This window comes from Haemaphysalis longicornis, unplaced genomic scaffold (assembly GCF_048455015.1).
Source record: "Haemaphysalis longicornis isolate Haplotype H1 unplaced genomic scaffold, Haemaphysalis longicornis Haplotype H1 scaffold_126, whole genome shotgun sequence".
Taxonomy (NCBI): domain Eukaryota; kingdom Metazoa; phylum Arthropoda; class Arachnida; order Ixodida; family Ixodidae; genus Haemaphysalis; species Haemaphysalis longicornis.
The window spans coordinates 655,001-676,176 of NW_027526228.1; the positions used below are offsets into that span (position 1 = coordinate 655,001).

Sequence of the window (21,176 nt, forward strand, 5' to 3'; positions counted from 1 at the left end):
TTACTACTGTACCATTCTTACTACTGTAAAAAGAATGTGCCCTAAATTTAAGCGCAAATAGTTCGTTCGGCAAGCTTATAGGCTCTGCCTAATTCGCGTTTGCTGTTGCCGCCCTCCGCCAACTGCAGAGGTGGCTGGTATGACATAGGTTCTGTTGCGGGAAATGAGCTAGTGGGTCGCATGGCCATTTCCTTTGTTCCTAATTTGTAGCTTATTTGAGTGGAGCTTACGTTAAAAATGGTGTCAGCATGATTCTAGCAACGCAATCCTTTGAATGAACCAAACTTGTGTTTTCTCTTCATGGCTCCTTTAAAAGCCGTAACCACGTTTCGCACCCTCTGGATCAGAGAATATGCTTGCACAGTGGAAATCCGTGGCCTGCGCTACATGCAGCACCACCAGTGGACGCTTGTGGAAGCTAGGTGTTGCATTGTGGTATACCACGAGGATGAGAGTTTTTTGACCATAAGCTTACTGCTTCCGGTTGCCAATAAGCGGGGCAGTGGTTCCCCGCAGCGACAGCGGTGCGCTGCAAGCCTAGAGCGCAGGAGTGAGTTTGTGCGGCGGTGGTAGCGGCCTGGCGTTCTGCGCAGCCTATGTCGCGACATCGTGTGCTCGCGCGCTGTTGTTACGCGTGCCGTTCCGATGCGATACAGATAATTTGCATGTAAGGCACAGTCACGCTTATCTGAATGAAACGAGCATTTGCACGAAGGAGTAGCTAACTTTATTCCATGATATAAACTAAAAAAAAAAGAGGAGAGCCGACGAAGTACTAATGCACCGCACCACACGCAAACGTGCCTGCAAAGGTGTCTTTCCTGTTTTAGTTTACATCCTGGAATAAAGTTTGGTGTTCCTGCGTACAGAAGTTTCTTTTATTCTGATGAGCGTGACTGTGCATTACATGAACAGTACTGTACCACATCGGAAGGGCACGCGTAACAAGAGCGTGCGCTTACTATGTCGCGAAATCGGCTGCGCGCACAGTCGGGCTACAACCGTCGTGCTCGCTCCAGGCCTAACGGTTGGAGGCTCGCTCCTGGCTACAAGCGCTCCAGGCTCGCAGCGCCCTGCTGTCGCTACGGGGAACCACAGTCCCGCGCATTGGCAACCGGAAGCAGTAAGCCTACGGTCAACACGCTCTCATCCTCGCAGTATACAATGTAACACCTAGCTTCCACGGGAGTCCATGGACGGCGCTGCATGTATTGGCGGCCACACGCTCGCAGTGTCGCGTTTCAATCAGTGAGCACTCCACTTGTTTTTTAGCTTGAAAGAACTGAAGGTGCCTGTTTTGTACCTACAAAAAAGAAATTCTGCCATGTCCTGTCAGAGAGAGTATTTCACGGCATTATACCTCATATTTACGGCTTGTTTACTACTTGAACTTCCATTTTTTACAGGGCCAGGTGTTTGACATGGAGGATGTACGTTGTGAGCTACCAGAAGAATTGGCTGCCTCCTGTTTCTATCTATCCTGCACGACCTGTAAGTGGAGTTCATTACGGCTGTTAAATGCATGAAAATCTCGATTTTGAAGGCTGAGAGAACATGAAAACATAGAAAACCATTCTGGCATCCTTGTGGTACCTTAGTGATATTAAGACAAAAGAACATTGCAGAGATGGGACAAAAAATAAGGAACCGATGAGGATGAGAAACTTCCTGGTACCTTTCTTATTTTTTTTGTCGCATCAGGGCTGCGTCCTTGCTCCATGAATTAATTAATAACGACTTTGTCACCCTTGTTCACTGTGGTAATTGCGTGGTGGCCACAGACAGTGTGTGGGAATTTTTCTTCTACTGCCTATTACAGATGAACTAGATCTTTAGACTTCTACTCAAAAGTCATAATATGGATTACATTACATGAGTGAAACAATTCCATGCACCCAGAAATAGAATTTAGGTGAATTCACTTCAATGCCCTAGATGCAACTTGTGCCTGGCAGTGAAAAGGGTGTATTGCGTGCCTTTTGGCCACTTTGTTTCTTGTAGTGTAATGAGTCTCACTGGCCATCGTAGCCCCCTCCTCCCCCCTCCCCGAACAGCTATTTACTCTAGCAAATATAATGATGGTCCAAATTGTAGAAGGGTACTCAGCAATTGAAGAAAGAGCTGTGGGGGGTTCTGGTTTGTGTATCAGACTTTGTTTGTAATATTGTTATGTAGCCACGGATAATGCAGGGTTTTTGTAAAAATATAGATTATCGGAGCAAACTTGTGCTCCGCAGTGAACATAAAAAAACACAAACCTCGAAGGAGTCAGCAAAGGGACGTGCATGGATGAGCGTTGGCGAATTGAATGCCGCAGGGTTTCTTTTGCACTCATTCATTTAGATCGAGAACATTTTCAATAAAAAACAGGAAAAGCTAGGATAGGGATCGCAAAGCAACACCCTTTCCATATCAAACAAGACTGCTGGTGCAGCATACAAAGGAAAAAGGGGAAAAAGACGGTTCCCTTAAAAAAGGATAAGATTGCAGGGTGTGGCCAGTGCTTGTAACAAAACATTTTGTAAACAAATCAAATGGCGTGGTTGGGGGCAATAATATTATGATGTTGATAGTAGGAAAAACCTGCATTATTTCCAAACAGTATGAATGCTCTGTGTGCAAACATATGCAAAAACGCTTGTGTGTTTTCAGCATTTGAGTGCACGTTACAGAGCAGTCAGCTCAAGTTACTGCGGTAGCTTTCCTCATTGCTGGTAAGCATAAACCCTGAAATTAAATTGCTGTATTCGACCGTTTTAACCCTTTCACTGTCACTGATGTCCTTATTTGTCTTCAAATTTCTCCTCCACGGTGTCACTGACATACCGGTGCGTTTTCTGTTGTGCGTTGAAAAATTCGTGCCATGGTGCAAAGTTGGCGCACCTGCACTGTTTGTGCTATCTGTCAAATCTTTCTAGTAGCTTGTATTTTCACAAAGTACAGAGCGACCACACCCAGCTTTCGCTGCTTGGGGGTCACTCCGTGCACTGTACATCTGTTGGGATGAGTGACCACGTGGCACGCGTGCAATAATGGGTGCAAGTGTGCTATCCACACGGTTTTCTAGGGTTGTTTTTTATTTCTGTTCCTGTGTCTGCTACCCATCGACACAAAGAAATATAAAAAGTGAGGAGCCAACCTAGAGGTTGGTCAGTTCATGGTGATGTACATTTTGCTTTTTGTAAGCAAGCACAGACAAACAAAGTAGACAATGCAAGTGCTGTCTCAAAGGAAATGCAGAATAAAACTGCTGCCTTTATAGGTTCCAAAGAACGTGTAGACACAAGCAACTACTCATGATGACGACTGATCAATGCCTGCCATGAATCTAAACAGTACTTAGTTCTGGGTTGTGTTGCTTATGTAACAGTATGTCATATATGATGTTCGTAAGCTTCTGTTCGTAAACCCCTTCATATGCGATCAATGCGTTTGTAATTTCAGGTTCAAGTGTGGCAGTGGCTATCCCGTCCTGTGAGGGGTAAAGATGAGGAGACACCTGGTGTGGCAGGCGGCAGCAGCACGTATGGATCCAACCTGAATAAAATAGTCAGGTTTGCAAGAGTCATGTGATTCATGTGATTTTCGTCAGCTTGCTCTTACAGAAACAACTGCAGCATGAAACAGTGACTGTGGAGCTAGCTGACATTTTCCACATGCAGCTGGCTGTTGGGCGCTGTTATTTGACAGCATGCAAAGGGCACTCAAAAGGTGGAAGCTTGTGGGATACGTAAAGGACGGAAACATAAAGGATTCTTGGAGGACGCAGAAAGTCGGTGGCGAAATTTCAATACAGGGGACACACAAGGGACGAATGCGGTCTGTTGCCTTCAAGACATATAGGGGACACACAAAGGCCGTATGGTGTCTGTGTTGCCTTTGGGGGATAGACTGGACGCATGGAGAACGGAAACACACGGGACACTTGGAAGACGCAGAAAGTCGGTGGCGAAATTCCAACACAGAGGAAACACACAGGACGCACGCAGTCTGTTTCCTTCGGGACGCAGACTGTCTTTTGACTGGACATAGACATTTTCATAAGGGAGACGCGACAAAGCTCTTTTGGCTGGCTATAGACGATTGTTTAGATTCAAGTCTACAGACTTGAAACCATTGTACTGTTTTTTGCCAGCTAATAGAAAAAATTTGTCCTCAAGCTAAAGAGAGACAGCCATAAATGCTTCTTTGACTGGCTATAGGCCATTTTCCAGCTCTAAGTTTACATACTTGGACCCATTCAACTGTCTTTTGGCAGCTATTGGAGCAAATTTGCCCCAAAGCTAAAGAGAGGCCGCCCCAAAAGCATCTGCAGCTGGCTACAGAGCAATATATAACTACATTTTTAAACGTGTCACAATTAAGCAGCATTTAGCCGTCTTTAGGAAAGTGTTTGGCGCAGAATCTCTAGGCCTGCATCCATAAAAGCTTCCTTAGCTAACTACATAGTGACATAAGGCTCCAAGCCACCAGCCGCTAATATAAAAGTGTTAGCCCATAAAGCTATATTTCGAGCAACCATTAAATCCTATTCCGCTAGTTCAATATGAGTTATGACGCAAAATTTATATACTCATGATTTACCCAGCTACATCTGTCACACAGATTGGATAACGATGATGAGGTTGATCGGCCGGTTATATGAAAGTATTTTTTCAATAAGGTTAGTTGCAGGTTATACCAAAAACATGGGAAAAGTAAAATTAAAGGCAGCTACTGATTTACGCTCAAACTCAGGTTGTAACTTCGGATCCTGCCCGTCGGAAAAGCTTCCAGATGAACGTTGAGCGAAGGAAGTATAAGTTCTGCAAATTCCTCTGCGGATCTTCGCTGCCGGGGTCAGGTAAAAAAGCGGGCTTCTCTGAAAACTGCCCTCCCAGCGTCTAAGCTTTCGCGCCCAAAGGTACGTGTGGACACGGTCCTGAAATGTGGTGGCAGCTGCGAACAACCGCTTTGCTTCTACCGCGGAGCCCATTTTGAGATTAGTCATTAAGAAAAAGGCAGAACCACGAGAACAGCGACACACGCCAGACAGAAGGAGGCACAGAAAGGAAATTCCGGGAAGCGATAAAAAGGCAGAGGGGAGTCCTGTTTTATTTTTGGTTGTTTGTTTCGCAGACTCGTTTTGGCGACTGGTACCGAAGGAAAGCTTTCGTAGAAGGAAAGGGTCAGGCGTTCCGCGCTGTGTTAGTGTTTGTGCGCGCAGCGATGGTAGTGTCAGACAATTTTCCCGGAGTGCTGAGAACAGATATAGTTGTTCTGATGATGAAAATGAAACGTTAAGCGATTATGTATTTACCACATAAAAGTAATCATCAGCGAATGTGTAGAGTGGAGTGGAAAACGTTTTTTTTATTATCTCATGGAGCGCTACCGTAGGTGGTGGGTGGACATCCTAGTCCGGTAGTCCACGCTGTGCCGCGGCGGCCCGGGCGCGCGACACAAGAAACTCCTGCTCTGCGAGCTGGCCACTGCGCAGCGAGCTCTCCCACTTCTCATGGGTGTGTGGTTGGGGGGGGGGGTTGCCAGGGCACATCCATACCAAAGGAGTTGTTGTATTTAAGGTGCCGGGGCAGTATGGGCAGTTGGGGGGGTATGCGGTTGGGGAACTCCAATTGAGGAAGGTGTGGTTGTGGTAAGTCTCGGTCTGGAGTCATCGCCAAATGTGTGCGTCGGCCACACCTAGGGATAGATTTGGGGGTGGTAGAGGTCTGCTGGATGCTCTGTAGTGATTAAGGAGGTCGGAGTAGTTCTGTGAGAGTGGATACAGGACCAGAAGGCGGCTAAGTGATTCGTCTTTTCCCTCTTCTGGGAATGCCCGGTGGGTAAGGTGGCGGGCAGTGGAATGCGCCACCTCATTCCCAGTTGGGACGCATGGGCTGGAATTCATACAATGCGGGTCTCTGGCAGTTCTAGTCGTTGTTTGAGGATGGCAGCTGCACGGGCGGTGATTTTCCCCGTTCCGAACCGTCGGCAGGCTGTTTGTGAGTCGGTGAGCACGGTAATATTGGACGTCGGGACGTGCACCACCTCTAATGCGATGGCCGCTTCTTTAGCTGTACTTGTAGAGCCGGTCTGAAATGTTGCTGTTGCCAGTGTGCTACCATCCGCTCTGACTACCGCAGCCGGAGTACACAAAAGTTACACAAAAAAGAGTGTAACTTTTGCTTGAGGGAAAATATACATTGTAGTAAATAAATACATCATGCACAATAATTCACTAACATACATTCAGACAGAATACAGACGACCAAAAAACGTAAAAAATGTTCCATGAGTTTCTTTGGCAGAACCCAGAATACCAAGGTACAGACATCTCTTTTCTCAACTTACTGATCAATAACAAATGATTCATGACTAGCATCAAGTACTTCGGGCTGCTACACTGTGCAGTGCGAAAGTCGGTGCTGCACGGTTTCAGTGAAAACTGAACACACGGCTTTGTTTGCGAGCCAGTAGAAAAAACAACAAGACTAGTGGTTAAGATAGGTTCGGACAGGAGTGAATCGCCTCCGCAACGGGGAAAACGAAACTTGCAGAGAGAACTCCTGCTGTTAACCCGTCCTGGTTTCAGCAGCTGGGCTAACTAAGCAAAACAAATCGTCATTTCCTTACAACATCTTTAGCACGCATCAGCAAGGCAACCCCATAATGCTGAAGAATAGTCAAAATTCGCAATTGCTGGTCAAACATTGGGGCGAGCTCAAGGGGTTTCGGCAACTAACAAATGAACACAGTATGCATCAAATTAACAGATACGTGCCGTGTATTTTTTAATACGCTTAGGGTTTAAGTTCTCGAAACGAAGAAAATATTTTCAATTGAAATCATGGAAAATCTGAGAAAGAATATTTATTTCGGCTTGCGGATTGGAACCCATACACTTTAAACGTCAATAAACCAGGCGCTATACTTGTTTCAGTGTTTTGTTCCTTAATCCAAAAACTCGGTGGGTAGAGAGCATAGGCAATGAAAGGCCGTATTGAAGGGAGTAATAGGGATTCACCGCCCTGAAAAGTTTGGGTGTGTTTTGGAACTGAACCTGTCCACCACTTTTTACTCGGACTGCTTGGGCTATACTCCAGAACATGTCCACCGGTGCGTGGCATTGCATGACCGTAACGAATGTAAGTAAAATACGTAAAGCTGTTGCGGGCATCCCAATCTATTTCAGTGCGACAACAGTTCGAGTAGACTCTTGTTCCCAGTGACAGAGAAGCCGAGTAGAGTTCAAAACGCCGTGACCCCATTCGCAAAAGTTACAGGCGTGTCATAAGAATCAGACGGGGTTAACGTCTATACGACATGTTCGCAGTCAGGATGTCGAGTGCACGTTTGTGCCTTTCAACCGGTCATTACTGTAATACGACACTTCCCTTATACCTTGCGTTTCAAGAGTACGTATGTGGGACCGCTTTCCGCGTGCTGAGGCGCCCCGAGAATTCATTGCTCTCAGGGCTACGGCGGCTCTCAATATTTCGTCATGGCGGAAAAGATTCTGTGTGGTAAATGAGCCATTGATACAACAGTGAACCGTACGGGAATTGACAACGCACTGGTAAATTTCATTGACCAATAAACGCCATTGAGTTGTTGAATGTTGTGCTGAACATGCATTGTAGTCCAGCTATCTGTATTACGGAAACACTATCGTCTATTACGAACCGCATTCAATGCCCGCCTTTAGCGCAACCTAGCTTACCTCTCATCACGGAGAAAAAATATCGTTTCACACAAGCAGACGCTGCAAATAACACACCCAGACGACAACTGCGACAGGATCGGAGTGAGGAGCCGGCAAAGCTGTAACGCACCGATCTATAGAGAGAGAGGATGACATGCACGGGCGCGCCGACGATAACACGTTCCCTCTTATCTAGAGTCTACTGGAATATTCTAGAGGTTTCGTCATCGCCACCGATTATCCCGCGCCTATAGCGTTTCGCGCGCTTTACTGTTCGGCGGCGGCTTGGCCTAGCTGTCTGCGTACCACATTGCCGTCGCTCTGAGGTTCCGTTGCTCTCAGTTTGCGGAAACGTTTGCCACAAAGCGCCCATAGCACAGGCAGAAGCCAGTTAAATGGCGAACGCGTCTTTTTCAAACCGAAACTGACACTGCAGAAGATCCCCTGCTCCATTCCGCAATCCAATCTCGTTCTCGCTCGCCAGCACCCATAACGTCGCCGTAGAACCTTTTTTTGGCGCCTCAAATGGAGGTGGGTGGCTACTCTCTGTGGAGGAAATTTCTTGTCGCAGTTTCACCGGTCTTGTCGAGATTTGTTGGTTTAATTGTTTTTTATTAATTTATTTAGTGATTTATTTATTTGATTTATCTGCCTCGACACGCGTACACAGGAGGTCATTTTCCGAGTGGCGTGATACCTCAACTGTACTTACTCATTTCTCACTAATCCTGTATATGTTTTCAAAATAAACAAAAAACCTTCAACCTTACAAATATCTAATTTCTTTTACTTATTGGCTAACACAAGAATAAAACACAACCAGCCAAAATGTCAAAGACAACATAAGCCAAATAACACTGCATTTTAAGTACTAGCAATGAATTGTCAATATGCCACATAAAATCCAGCATTACTTCGCAATAGAAAACAAAGTACCATATTTTGGGCAGAACCACTGAACTGAGAAGAAAAATTGTAGAGTCAGGTGCTGGTAACAACGATGTTAGGACAACTACATCCTCTTATCACAATGTGAAAGGTATGTAAGAAGCCATCGTAGGAATGGTATTTCATTCATGTTCGTGATATTTCGTTGTGACAATTGTAGATACATAGGCAGTAATAAAATTATTACATTGCACTCTCAGGTCAAAATTACTTTGTTAAAAACAAATGTTAGGTGCAAATTGTGGGCAGACAGATTTGCTGTAAGACGCCAACGACCTCTGAGTTATTCAGTATGAATTAGCCGCGGTTATTTATTGTGTATGGAATTTTTTGCAATTCAGTGCAGACTCTCCACTCTCTCATCACGTAGCTGTCATGCGTGTTACAGAAAACAGTTTCCTTAATAATAAAAGAATATAAAGATGACTAATGCTAGAGAGACGCCCTGATTCGCAAATTGAATGCCCAAATGACCCGTATCCACAAATGCAGCACAGAAGCAGAACGCTGCGCACCGATTCGGAGTACGCCGGGCGAAGATACAGCGTATCCTTTATACAAACACCGCGAAAAAAGGACATGTCGAGGGTATTGCAACAAGAGGCAAGTAAAGAGAAACAAAATATTCCGTTTCTAAGCAACTGTTGCTTAAGGTAAAAGTTTGCTCTCCATCACAGGGAAGCCGAGTAGAGTTCGAAACGCCGTGACCCCATTCGCAAAAGTTACAGGAGTGTAATAAGAATCAGACGGGATTAACTTCTATACGACATGTTCGCATTCAGGATGTCGAGTGCTCGTCTGTGCCTTCCAACCGGTCATTACTGTAATACGACACTTCCCTTATACCTTGCGTTTGAAGAGTACATAGGTGGGACCGCTTTCCGCGTGCTGAGGCGCCCGGAGAATTCATTGCTCGCGAGGCTACGGCGGCTCTCAATATTTCCGCACGATGGAACGGACCTGTGTCGTAAATGAGCCAGAGATACAAAAGTGAACCGTTCGATGATTGACCACGCACTGCTAAATTTTCATTGACCAATACACGCCGTTGAGTTGTTGAATGTTGCACTGAACATGCATTGTAGTCCAGGTTTCGGTATTAAGAAAACACTCGCGTCTATTGCAAACCATATTATAGGCACGCCATTGGCGCATCCTAGCTTACCTTTCAGCACGGACAAAAAATATCCTTTCACAGAAGCAGACGACCGGAAATAACACACCCAGACGACAACTGCGACAGGACCGGAGTGAGGAGCCGGCAAACCTGTAACGCACCGATCGAAAGAAAGAGAGGATGACATGCACGGGCGCGCCGACGATAAGACGTTCCCTCTTATCTAGAGTGTACTGGAATATTCTAGACGTTTCGTCATCGCCACCGATTATCGCGCGCCTATAGCGTTTCGCGCACTTTACTGTTCGGCGGCGGCTTGGCCTGGCTGTCTGCGTATCACATTGCCGTCGCTCTGAGGTTCCGTTGCTCTCAGTTTGCGGAAACGTTTTCCACAAAGCGCCCATAGCACAGGCAGAAGTCAGTTAAATGGCGAACGCGTCTTTTTCAAACCGAAACTGACACTGCAGAAGATCCCCTTCTCCATTCCGCAATCCAATCTCGTTCGCGCTCGCCGGCACCCATAACTTCGCCGTAGAACCTTTTTATGGCGTCCCAAATGGAGGTGGGTGGCTACTCTCTGTGGAAATCTCTTGCCGTAGTTTCACTGGTCTTGTCGAGATTTCTTGGTTTAATTGTTTTGATAATTTATTTAGTGATTTATTTATTTGATTTATCTGCCTCTACACGCGTACACAGGAGGTCATTTTACGAGTGGCATGATACCTCAACTGTACTTACTCATTTCTCACTAATCGTGTATATGTTTTCAAAATAAACAAAAAACCTTCAACCTTACAAATATCCAATTTCTTTTACTTATTGGCTAACACAAGAATAAAACACAACCAGCTAAAATGTCAGACAAACTGAGCCAAATAACACTGCATTTTAAGTACTAGCAATGGATTGTCAATATGCCAGATAAAATCCAGCATTATTACGCAATAGAAAACAAAGTACCATATTTTGGGCAGAACCACTGAACTGAGAAGAAAAATTGTACAGTCAGGTGCTGGTAACAACGATGTTAGGACAACTACATCCTCTTATCACAATGTGAAAGGTATGTAAGAAGCCATCGTCGGAATGGTATTCCATTCATGTTCGCGATATTTCGTTGTAACAATTGTAGATACATAGTCAGTAATAAAAGTATTACATTGCACTCTCAGGTCAAAATTACTCTGCTTAAAACAAATGTTAGGTGCAATTTGTGGGCAGACAGATTTGCTGTAAGACGACAACGGGCTCTGAGTAATTCAGTATGAATTAGTCGCGGTTATTTATTATGTATGACATTTTTTGCAATTCAGTGCAGACTCTCCACTCTCTCATCACATAGCTGTCATGCGTGTTACAGAAAACAGTTTCCTGAATAATAAAAGATTATAAAGTTGAATAATGCTAGAGAGACGACCTGATTCGCAAATTGACTGCCCAAAATGACCGTATCCACAAATGCAGCACAGAAGCAGAACGCTGCGCACCGATTCGGAGTACGCCGGGCGAAGATACAGCGTATCCTTTATACAAACACCGCGAAAAAAGGACATGTCGAGGGTGTTGCAACAAGAGGCAAGTAAAGAGAAATAAAATATCCCGTTTCTAAGCAACTGTTGCTTAAGGTCAAAGTTTGCAACCCATGACAGAGAAGCCGAGTAGAGTTCGAAACGCCGTGACCCCATTTGCAAAAGTTACAGGACTGTCATAAGAATCAGACGGGGTTAACTTCTATACGACATGTTCGCATTCAGGATGTCGAGTGCACGTTTGTGCCTTCCAACCGGTCATTACTGTAATACGACACTTCCCTTATACCTTGCGTTTCAAGAGTACGTAGGTGGGACCGCTTTCCGCGTGCTGAGGCGCCCGGAGAATTCATTGCTCGCGAGGCTACGGCGGCTCTCAATATTTCCGCACGACGGAACGGACCTGTGTCGTAAATGAGCCATTGATACAACAGTGAACCGTTCGATGATTGACCACGCACTGCTAAATTTTCATTGACCAATACACGCCGTTGAGTTGTTGAATGTTGCGCTGAACATGCATTGTATTCCAGGTTTCGGTATTAAGAAAACACTAGCGTCTATTGCAAACCATATTAAAGGCACACCATTAGCGCATCCTAGCTTACCTCTCAGCACGGACAAAAAATATCCTTTCACAGAAGCAGACGACCGGAAATAACACACCCAGACGACAACTGCGACAGGACCGGAGTGAGGAGCCGGCAAACGTGTAACGCACCGATCGAAAGAGAGAGAGGATGACATGCACGGGCGCGCCGACGATAACACGTTCCCTCTTATCTAGAGTGTACTGGAATATTCTGGAGGTTTCGTCATCGCCACCGATTTTCGCGCGCGTATAGCGTTTCGAGCGCTTTACTGTTCGGCGGCGGCTTGGCCTGGCTTCTGCGTACCACATTGCCGTCGCTCTGAGGTTCCGTTGCTCTCCGTTTGCGGAAACGTTTGCCACAAAGCGCCCATAGCACAGGCAGAAGCCAGTTAAATGGCGAACGCGTCTTTTACAAACCTAAACTTACACTGCAGAAGATCCCCTGCTCCATTCCGCAATCCAATCTCGTTCTCGCTCGCCAGCACCCATAACTTCGCCGTAGAACCTTTTTTTGGCGTCCCAAATGGAGGTGGGTGGCTACTCTCTGTGGAAATCTCTTGTCGTAGTTTCACTGGTCTTGTCGAGATTTCTTGGTTTAATTGTTTTTATTAATTTATTTATTTGATTTATCTGACTCTACACGCGTACACAGGAGGTCATTTTACGAGTGGCGTGATGCCTCACCTGTACTTACTCATTTCTAACTAATCCTATATATGTTTTCAAAATAAACAAAAAACCTTCAACCTTACAAATATCCAATTTCTATTACTTATTGGCTAACACAAGAATAAAACACAACCAGCCAAAATGTCAGGCAACATAAGCCAAATAAGACTGCATTTTAAGTATTAGCAATGGATTGTCATTATGCCAGATAAAATCCAGCATTATTTCGCAATAGAAAACAAAGTACCATATTTTGGGCAGAACCACTGAACTGAGAAGAAAAATTGTACAGTCAGGTGCTGGTAACAACGATGTTAGGACAACTATATCCTTTTATCACAATGTGAAAGGTATGTAAGAAGCCATCGTCGTAATGGTATTCCATTCATGTTCGTGATATTTCGTTGTAACAATTGTAGATACATAGGCAGTAATAAAAGTATTACATCGCACTCTCAGGTCAAAATTACTTTGCTAAAAACAAATGATAGGTGCAAATTGTGGGCAGAAAGATTTGCTGTAAGACGACAACGGGCTCTGAGTAATTCAGTATGAATTAGTCGCGGTTATTTATTATGTATGACATTTTTTGCAATTCAGTGCAGACTCTCCACTCTCTCATCACATAGCTGTCATGCGTGTTACAGAAAACAGTTTCCTGAATAATAAAAGATTATAAAGTTGAATAATGCTAGAGAGACGACCTGATTCGCAAATTGACTGCCCAAAATGACCGTATCCACAAATGCAGCACAGAAGCAGAACGCTGCGCACCGATTCGGAGTACGCCGGGCGAAGATACAGCGTATCCTTTATACAAACACCGCGAAAAAAGGACATGTCGAGGGTGTTGCAACAAGAGGCAAGTAAAGAGAAATAAAATATCCCGTTTCTAAGCAACTGTTGCTTAAGGTCAAAGTTTGCAACCCATGACAGAGAAGCCGAGTAGAGTTCGAAACGCCGTGACCCCATTTGCAAAAGTTACAGGACTGTCATAAGAATCAGACGGGGTTAACTTCTATACGACATGTTCGCATTCAGGATGTCGAGTGCACGTTTGTGCCTTCCAACCGGTCATTACTGTAATACGACACTTCCCTTATACCTTGCGTTTCAAGAGTACGTAGGTGGGACCGCTTTCCGCGTGCTGAGGCGCCCGGAGAATTCATTGCTCGCGAGGCAACGGCGGCTCTCAATATTTCCGCACGACGGAACGGACCTGTGTCGTAAATGAGCCATTGATACGACCGTGAACCGTTCGATGATTGACCACGCACTGCTAAATTTTCATTGACCAATACACGCCGTTGAGTTGTTGAATGTTTCGCTGAACATGCATCGTAGTCCAGGTTTCGGTATTAAGAAAACACTATCGTCTATTGCAAACCATATTATAGGCACACCATTAGCGCATCCTAGCTTACCTCTCAGCACGGACAAAAAATGTCCTTTCACAGAAGCAGACGACGGGAAATAAGACACCCAGACGACAACTGCGACAGGACCGGAGTGAGGAGCCCGGAAAGCTGTAACGCACCGATCGAGAGAGAAAGAGGATGACACGCACTGGCGCACCGACGATAACACTTTCCCTCTTGTCTAGAGTGTACTGGAATGTTCGCGAGGCTTTGTCATCGCCACCGATTATCGGGCGCGTATTATTCGCGCGCTTTACTGTTCGGCGGCGACTTGGCCTGTCTGTCTGCGTAACACATGGCCGTCGCTCTGAGGTTCCGTTGCTCTCAGTTGGCGGAAACGCTTGCCACAAAGCGCTGATAAACCCATGTAGCAGCTAGGTAACGGTGTACGGGTCTTTGTCCAACGGAAACTCCAACTGCTGCAGATCCCCTGCTGCATTCCATAATCCAATCTCGTTCTCGCTCGCGAGCACTAATAAGTTCGCCGTAGTCATTTTTTTACGTCCAAAATTAGATGGGTGGCTACTCTCTGTGGAACGTTCGTGTCATAGGTTCCTTGGTTTTTATGAGATTTATTGATTTAACTGGCCTTCATTACTTTATTTACTTGTTCATTTGTTTTTTTTTCTTCGGCGCACATACAGGAGAACATTTTACGAGTGACGTGATATTTTAACAACTCTACCCGCTAAATGCTTACCAATCCTCTACATGTTGTCGAAAAAAAAACCTTTCTACCTTTCAAATATCCAATTTCGTTTCTTTGTTGGCAAACACAAGAAAACACAAGAATAAAACTCAACCAGCCAAAACGCCAAAGACAACATAAGCCAAATAACACTGTGATTTAAGTACAAGCAATGGATTGCCGATATGCTAGACAAAATCGATCGTTATGCGGGAAGAGAGATCAAAGAGCCGTATTTTGTGCGAAACTACGATGTTCGGACACCTCCATTCTCTAATCACAACGTAAAAGGTTTGTTACAAGCCATTGTCGGATAGGTATTCGATTCATGTTTGTGATATTTCGTTTAACAATACTAGATACATATGCAGAAATAAAAGTATTACATTGCACTCTCAGGTAAATATTAATTGGCTTAAAATAAATGTCTGGTACAAATTGTGGGCACGTGGATTTACTGTAAGGCGATCAGAGAGAGAGGGGAATTTTATTGAAATGAAAAAACACAGAAAGGTCGGCCTGGTGGTAGTATATCTGGCCAGCTATTCTGTGCGTGGGAAGGGAAAGGGGAGGAAAGAGCGTGGATAGAGGACGAAAGAGATGAAGATGGCGGAGAAATGAATAAATGGCTATGTATAGAAGATGCCTATACCTATACTGTGCATTAGTTAAAGTTCAGCCGGACGGGCCTCAACTACAATATCTCTGAGAGGCCGCTGCAGTGCAGAAATGTCAGCTCAGCTGTAAATGCCTTGTGGGAACGCTTCGCGTCTGGCCAAGGTCCCAGCAGAACTTCCTCCGACACCACACGACAGTCCAAACGGGCCAATGTTCTCGCTAATTGTTCTCGAGGATGCGCATAGCGTGGACAGTGGCAGAGAACATGCGCAATTGTCTCTGGTACATGGCATGTTTCACAATTTGGGTCACTCGTAACGCCGATGAGGTGCTTGTAGCGACGGGTAAAGGCTACGCCAAGCCGTAGTCGGATCAGGGTAATTCAGTAGGTTTTAGTCTCGGTTATTTATTAGCTATGGAATTATTCGCCATTCAGTGCACACTCTCTTATTTGGCACGTAGCTGTCATGCGTGTTACAGGAAACAGTTCCCTCTTTATTAAGACATTATTGAGTTGACTGATGCTAGAGAGGTGACCTGGTTCGCGACGTGGATGTCCAAAGTGGCCCATATCCACGAACGCAGCGCAGAAGTATTGTTAGTTCTTAACATACTATACTGTTTATGAGTGGGCCATAAGATGAGGTTTCTTATTCCTTCTTCCTTGTTCGAATGTTGTGACAACAATTCGAGTCTCTAAAAGTAAAGCCGGTGTCTTTCGGTTTCTAGATCGGGTTGCTGTGTGCTTCGGCAATCAATTTGCAGGCGGTTTAGTTCAGTTTACCTCGGTAACATTTGAACCATGGGTTAGAATATGTTGCAGCGGAAGCAGAATGGAGGAACGTGTGTGCTAATGGTGAAACGCTACTTTTTTGTAGCAGCAGAAAGTAATCAAAAATCAGGTGCGCTGGCGCATTCTTTCTGTTAGTTTGTTAATTTGGTACATTACAACATACTGTGAACCGTTCCCTTGTTGAAACGGTACCACCAACGAAGTCTGACAAAGCTTATTGGAGAAAACCCGAGACACTACGCCTAGGTTCTCACTCGGAGGAGAAAGAGGGAGAACCAAAGGGCGTGTCAAAGACAAGCGTGGAGGCGAGGTTTCAGCCATGATACAAATCGATGAGTGATCCTCCACAAGCGTCATGCTTGTCGCGTAAAATATGACTGTAAGCGCCTTGAAATGCTTGGCAACACTGGTCATATTCGACGTGAATCTCATCCAGTGACCACTCTCATCCCGACGGAGCCTGTTGTCGAAGGGGGGTTATGTACTTCAAGGGCAACTTCAAGTTTAAAAAGGGTGAACACTACATTCGTAGCCCAACCGCCAAATATTCCTGCAGCTGGGCTTTGAATGCCTACAAGTCAATTTTTATTGATTGGTGCTTTAGCCCAACTTGGGAGGATTTTGTTACCTTCATAAGGTGTAACAATGCAGGTATGTTTCAGATTATTTAATCTGCCTTGATGCTCACTGAGCGAAAAAATGAAGCACACATGAGTCGATTGCCAATTGAGGCTATCCGCGTTTACATGAATGCGACAAGTGGCGCATCGCATCGCATCAATTTTCTAGCGCATCGCATCCATTAAAACGGGTCTAATGCGCTAGGAAAGCGCGTCGCATTAATGCGCCAGACAGGGGTGGATTGAGACGCGTAAGTCGACTTTCGAAGTGCATGTAAACGCGAGCGCATAGCATTAGTAATTATGTCGACACGAAAAGTCAGCCCTGAAAACGCAGCTTTGCATTTAAAAACGTCTAAATCGAGTGTAAGACGCCAGAAAATGCGAGTCGTGAAAAAATAACAAGAACCAGCCATGCCGCAAGCTTCGGAAGCGCCAGAAACGCTGCTTTACCTTCGATATCCGACACCGTATGGCGCCACCATCGAACCAGGGGGAATGCGGTACATGTAAACGCTAGTGCATCGCATTACTCGTGATGCGCTAGGAAATGTGACGCGCTGCTATCGCATTTTCTCGCATTCATGTAAACGCGGCTTATGTGCTGCTATAGCTACTGTTTACAGGGCTGCAATACTTAAGGTAATGTTCGTTAATACGCATGCTCCGGATGGCAGAAGTAATCTGTAAGTCGGCTAACCATTGGCATCGTTGGTGCGGGGGTCCCGAAATGTGTTTTGCGCCTTTAGGTTTCCCTTACTGTGAATGCCCCCGGCAACTCGTCTTAAGAGTAATTCGAGCGTATGCCAAACCGTACCCTGTGGGAGGGGCATTCAAAGAGGAATCTTTTTATTTATTTTTGTTCCTGTTTTCATACGTATTGCAATCCGAGGCAGCAGAGGTGGGTATATGAATAGGAATATGAAAATATTTTACATAAAAAACCCAGAACCATCAAATGACTGGAAACAATACACGTTTAAAAAAGTTTAAAACACGTTTAAACCTAACCTACTAGGACAACAGTACGCAGGCAATCGAACCACTACATTTTAAAATTCTACAAGCGCTCGATTATCAAAATCATAGCAGCGTTTAGGAAAACAGCTCCAAAGTATAAAATGTTGCTGGCAGTGCAAACTTAGAAAGAGATTTCTGTGTGACTGTGGCTACATTGCCGAATAAGTAAGCATAGCAATCGCAGTGTTTACATACAGTGTACTCGTCATGGAAGCTTGTTGGGAGCCGGAACGTAGTTTCGCAGTCAGTGAACTTGGAACTTATTTATAGCAAATATTGCATACCTGTTCTCCGTGTTTTATGCACGTGTACAAACCTGAAGAATTCCCCTTTGGGTAGCAGGCTGCGTTTTCAGAAAGAATGATCGGGCAAATGCGAGTTTTACTCAACACACACAGTGCGGAATACGCACCGTCTGTCGCTGAGTAATCCGAGTGGTGCACTAAATGCACAAGACGAAGGAACGCAACACGAACCGAGCCAAATCACACGCCGTGGCAGAGGGTAGTGCTGTAGTTTCGGCGTATCGTGCTATGTTGTCCGCAACAACGATAATCCAGCGATTGCCAGAAGGAGTGCATGGCAAGGGGCTCTATGGGCTGATACCAGCACGACCATCAGAACGAAGCGGCCAGGACAAGGGCCGCAGAGTGCCGGCTGGCAGCGGAATAGGCGCTTTGCAGCCCTGACACTCAGTGGAGGCACGCATGTATTAACGCACGAAACTGTTCATTCCGCGCTAATTGTACCTCTGACGGAGCCATGTGCACATATTAGGAATTCGGTTTGGTATCGGCGGGGTAAGCAGTGCATACATCTGCACGTAAACTGCCCGGAACAACTATAAGCCACTTCTGATGTATCCCATATAATATCGGGGATAGAGAAGGTGGTCATCCTCTATGACGAAGTGGGAGGCTTTCCGTCGAAGGGCTTTAGGCTGTTCAGAGATCGGCATACAGGACATAAACCCGATAATCGAGACAATCCATGCATGGGTCATCTCGCTCCCCGGAAGCTGTATTGGTGAAGGCCAATGTCGATACGAGGGGCGATCGGCTCCCTCAAGACGTTCCAAGCAGAGGAGAGCGCGAGATCGCGTCTGCATCAGAGTAGTTGCGGACAGATCTATAAACAACTCGAATATCCTCTTCCTGCAAGTGGAGAACTCGATTATTAAGGCGTCCGGTAGGATATTGTAGAAGGGCAATCTATGCCCTCCTCTCCCTGCCGCCCTGCAGCCCTCTCCCTGCAGGAACCAAGCATCATGTGCTGCTTGGTTCCCCGACCGGAAACCCGTGTGACCTGTTGTCCACGTCAGGCGTATGGTTCACCATTTCGCGAAAGATGTTGAAGGGAGTATGTAATGATGTTAGCTGTAGGGCAGTCTGAATATGGTTTCCGGAGTTCTTGCATGATGTCATACGAATCGGTTATTATGAGTGCCATTTGAGGTGTATTCGCAGGGTACGTTAAATGGGACAGTACGGCCAGTACTCCTCTTAGTTCCGCTTCAAGGGGTGAACAGTTGTTCATCTCGAGCACAGCCGCGCCATCGAGGTGTAGTGCGTCTGGCGATCTCCATGCTACACCGTCTCGAATACTGGCGTCAGTGTAGATATCACTTTCCCCAGAGCGTTTGTTCGTCTGGAGTCGTCATTGCACCTATTGTCCGGCTTGTGGGTGCCTTCTGGGTATGTTGGCCTTCTGATGCATTACGTCCTGAGTCGGAGCACTCCAAATAGAACGTCAGGCCAATCTAGTGGAATGTTTCGTTACTGTTGCCGTTCGATTTCTTAAATACCGCCAGAAGGCGGGCAACAGGAGGCGACGGCTTTCTGCAGTTGATGTAGTATTTCATTTGGTATTGCCGAAACGAAGCGTAAATAAATTGTTTTAATAAAAGAACACTGTAAATATCATTTATGTACTGGCTTTCTGCCCGATATTTGCGTGATGTCTTGTTCATGTTTAACAATGTTGAGAAGTATGAACGTTGCCACCGGACTTACATGTTTACATTTGGCTGTGGGTATAGAAGACTATTGCGTAGCATCTATTTTACTTTGGCCGGCTGGCTGAATCTAGTTACAGACCGACAGGCAGACAGACAGACAGACCAAATTTTTCCCATTCAAGTATCCCAAGAAAGACTATCGTCTTTAAGCGCCCAAGAAGAAGCAAAGCAGCCGGAATACGGCATGATCTGTAGCAGCGGCAACGTTGGACGCATGGACCACATGACATGGACATTTAATCATGGCACTGGCACACCGACCTGGACTTCGTTCTGAGGCTCCCGCCCTTTTGCTGGTCTCCAGCCTTTCTGACGTCGCCTGATCTATACGGAGGCGCTGCAGAATCCTAAGACCCGTTCGTGCACTTATGTGCCGTCCCAGCTCTTGTGCCTCCTACTATTCTTGTGCATCGACTAGTTGCTCTTTTGCAAGGAAGGATACGTCTCCCATTGCGACCCAACATGAGATCGCCCCTTGTTTTGGCCACTCACGCGGGCCACTCGTGGACTTCGTAATCTCACAGCCCTTTCAGCGAACTGTTTCTAAGGAAGTTTGCATTCCGCCATATTTACGTGGTACTGCCCCCAGGTTTTCATGTGCGTTTGTTTTAAGATTGGGTTCCCGTCTTAAGTGTGTCATGTACCATGGGGTAAATACAGAATTTGAACGTGTGCTCAGACAGTATTCTTCCGAAAAACTGTCCGGTCTTAAGCCTACATTACAACGACTATGTGGCTGTCACCCGTTTCCTTAAATTAGGGTGCACTGCCAGAAGATATGGGGAGTCGACTCAAGAGAGCCAACAAACCCCACCGAATTTACAGGGCACAGGTGACAAAGGGGGTGGCCGTCTGATGTGCGGCTTTCGCCGACTAGAGCGGCAGGAATGAACAAGAGCCTTGAATGAAAAACAGCACAAAGACTTATATTGAGACAGGCAAGTTACAAATACAAGCACGAGGTAGCAGATCGATAATTACAGGCAACTTAGATGGAATTCAAATACAAGAAACAGTCCAATCAGACAAGCTGATACAAACAGGAGCGTTAACAAATGAATATTACGAATCGGAGCAGTTAACTAAAAAAAGAAACGAACAGTTCGATGCATATGAGAGACAGAGTCCCAGCATATTCACCGACCGGGCCGGATGATGCACCGCTGTCGGAGGCGAGTCGGCTACCTGGGAAGCGTGGCTTCGCTGTAGGCCAGGCCGTCCGAGACGATCACGGTCATTCGAGGCCCGGGAGCACGTTGGAGTCCTCCAGGGCTCGGGTCGCCGATGGTGTGATGTACAAACTGGCAGGTGCAGTTGTCTATCACGACGTCCAAACGTAGCTGGTGGGTTTAGGTGCGGCTTCTCTTTTTATAGGCGCGCCGGCGCGCCGGCGCGGAGAGGGAGAGCACAACACACCACGCGCCCGCCGCCGTCAGCGAATAACTTCACTCTTCTCCCTTCTA

General features: G+C 45.9%; 2 long non-coding RNA genes across 2 annotated transcripts in view; one reads left to right on the forward strand and one right to left on the reverse strand.

Moving 5' to 3' along the window:
• Nucleotides 1–3,660, forward strand: part of LOC144163627 (uncharacterized) — a 5,469-nt gene extending 1,809 nt beyond the window's left edge. The window contains exons 2-3 of the long non-coding RNA XR_013320956.1: nucleotides 1,407–1,491; nucleotides 3,445–3,660. This is a non-coding gene — a long non-coding RNA (uncharacterized LOC144163627). The remainder of the gene's footprint in view (nucleotides 1–1,406; nucleotides 1,492–3,444) is intronic.
• Nucleotides 1–11,997, reverse strand: part of LOC144163632 (uncharacterized) — a 32,152-nt gene extending 20,155 nt beyond the window's left edge. Inside the window, exons 1-2 of the long non-coding RNA XR_013320957.1 lie at nucleotides 11,887–11,997; nucleotides 9,798–9,899 (exon numbers count right to left, since the gene is read on the reverse strand). This is a non-coding gene — a long non-coding RNA (uncharacterized LOC144163632). The remainder of the gene's footprint in view (nucleotides 1–9,797; nucleotides 9,900–11,886) is intronic.
• Nucleotides 11,998–21,176: the final 9,179 nt, after the last annotated feature.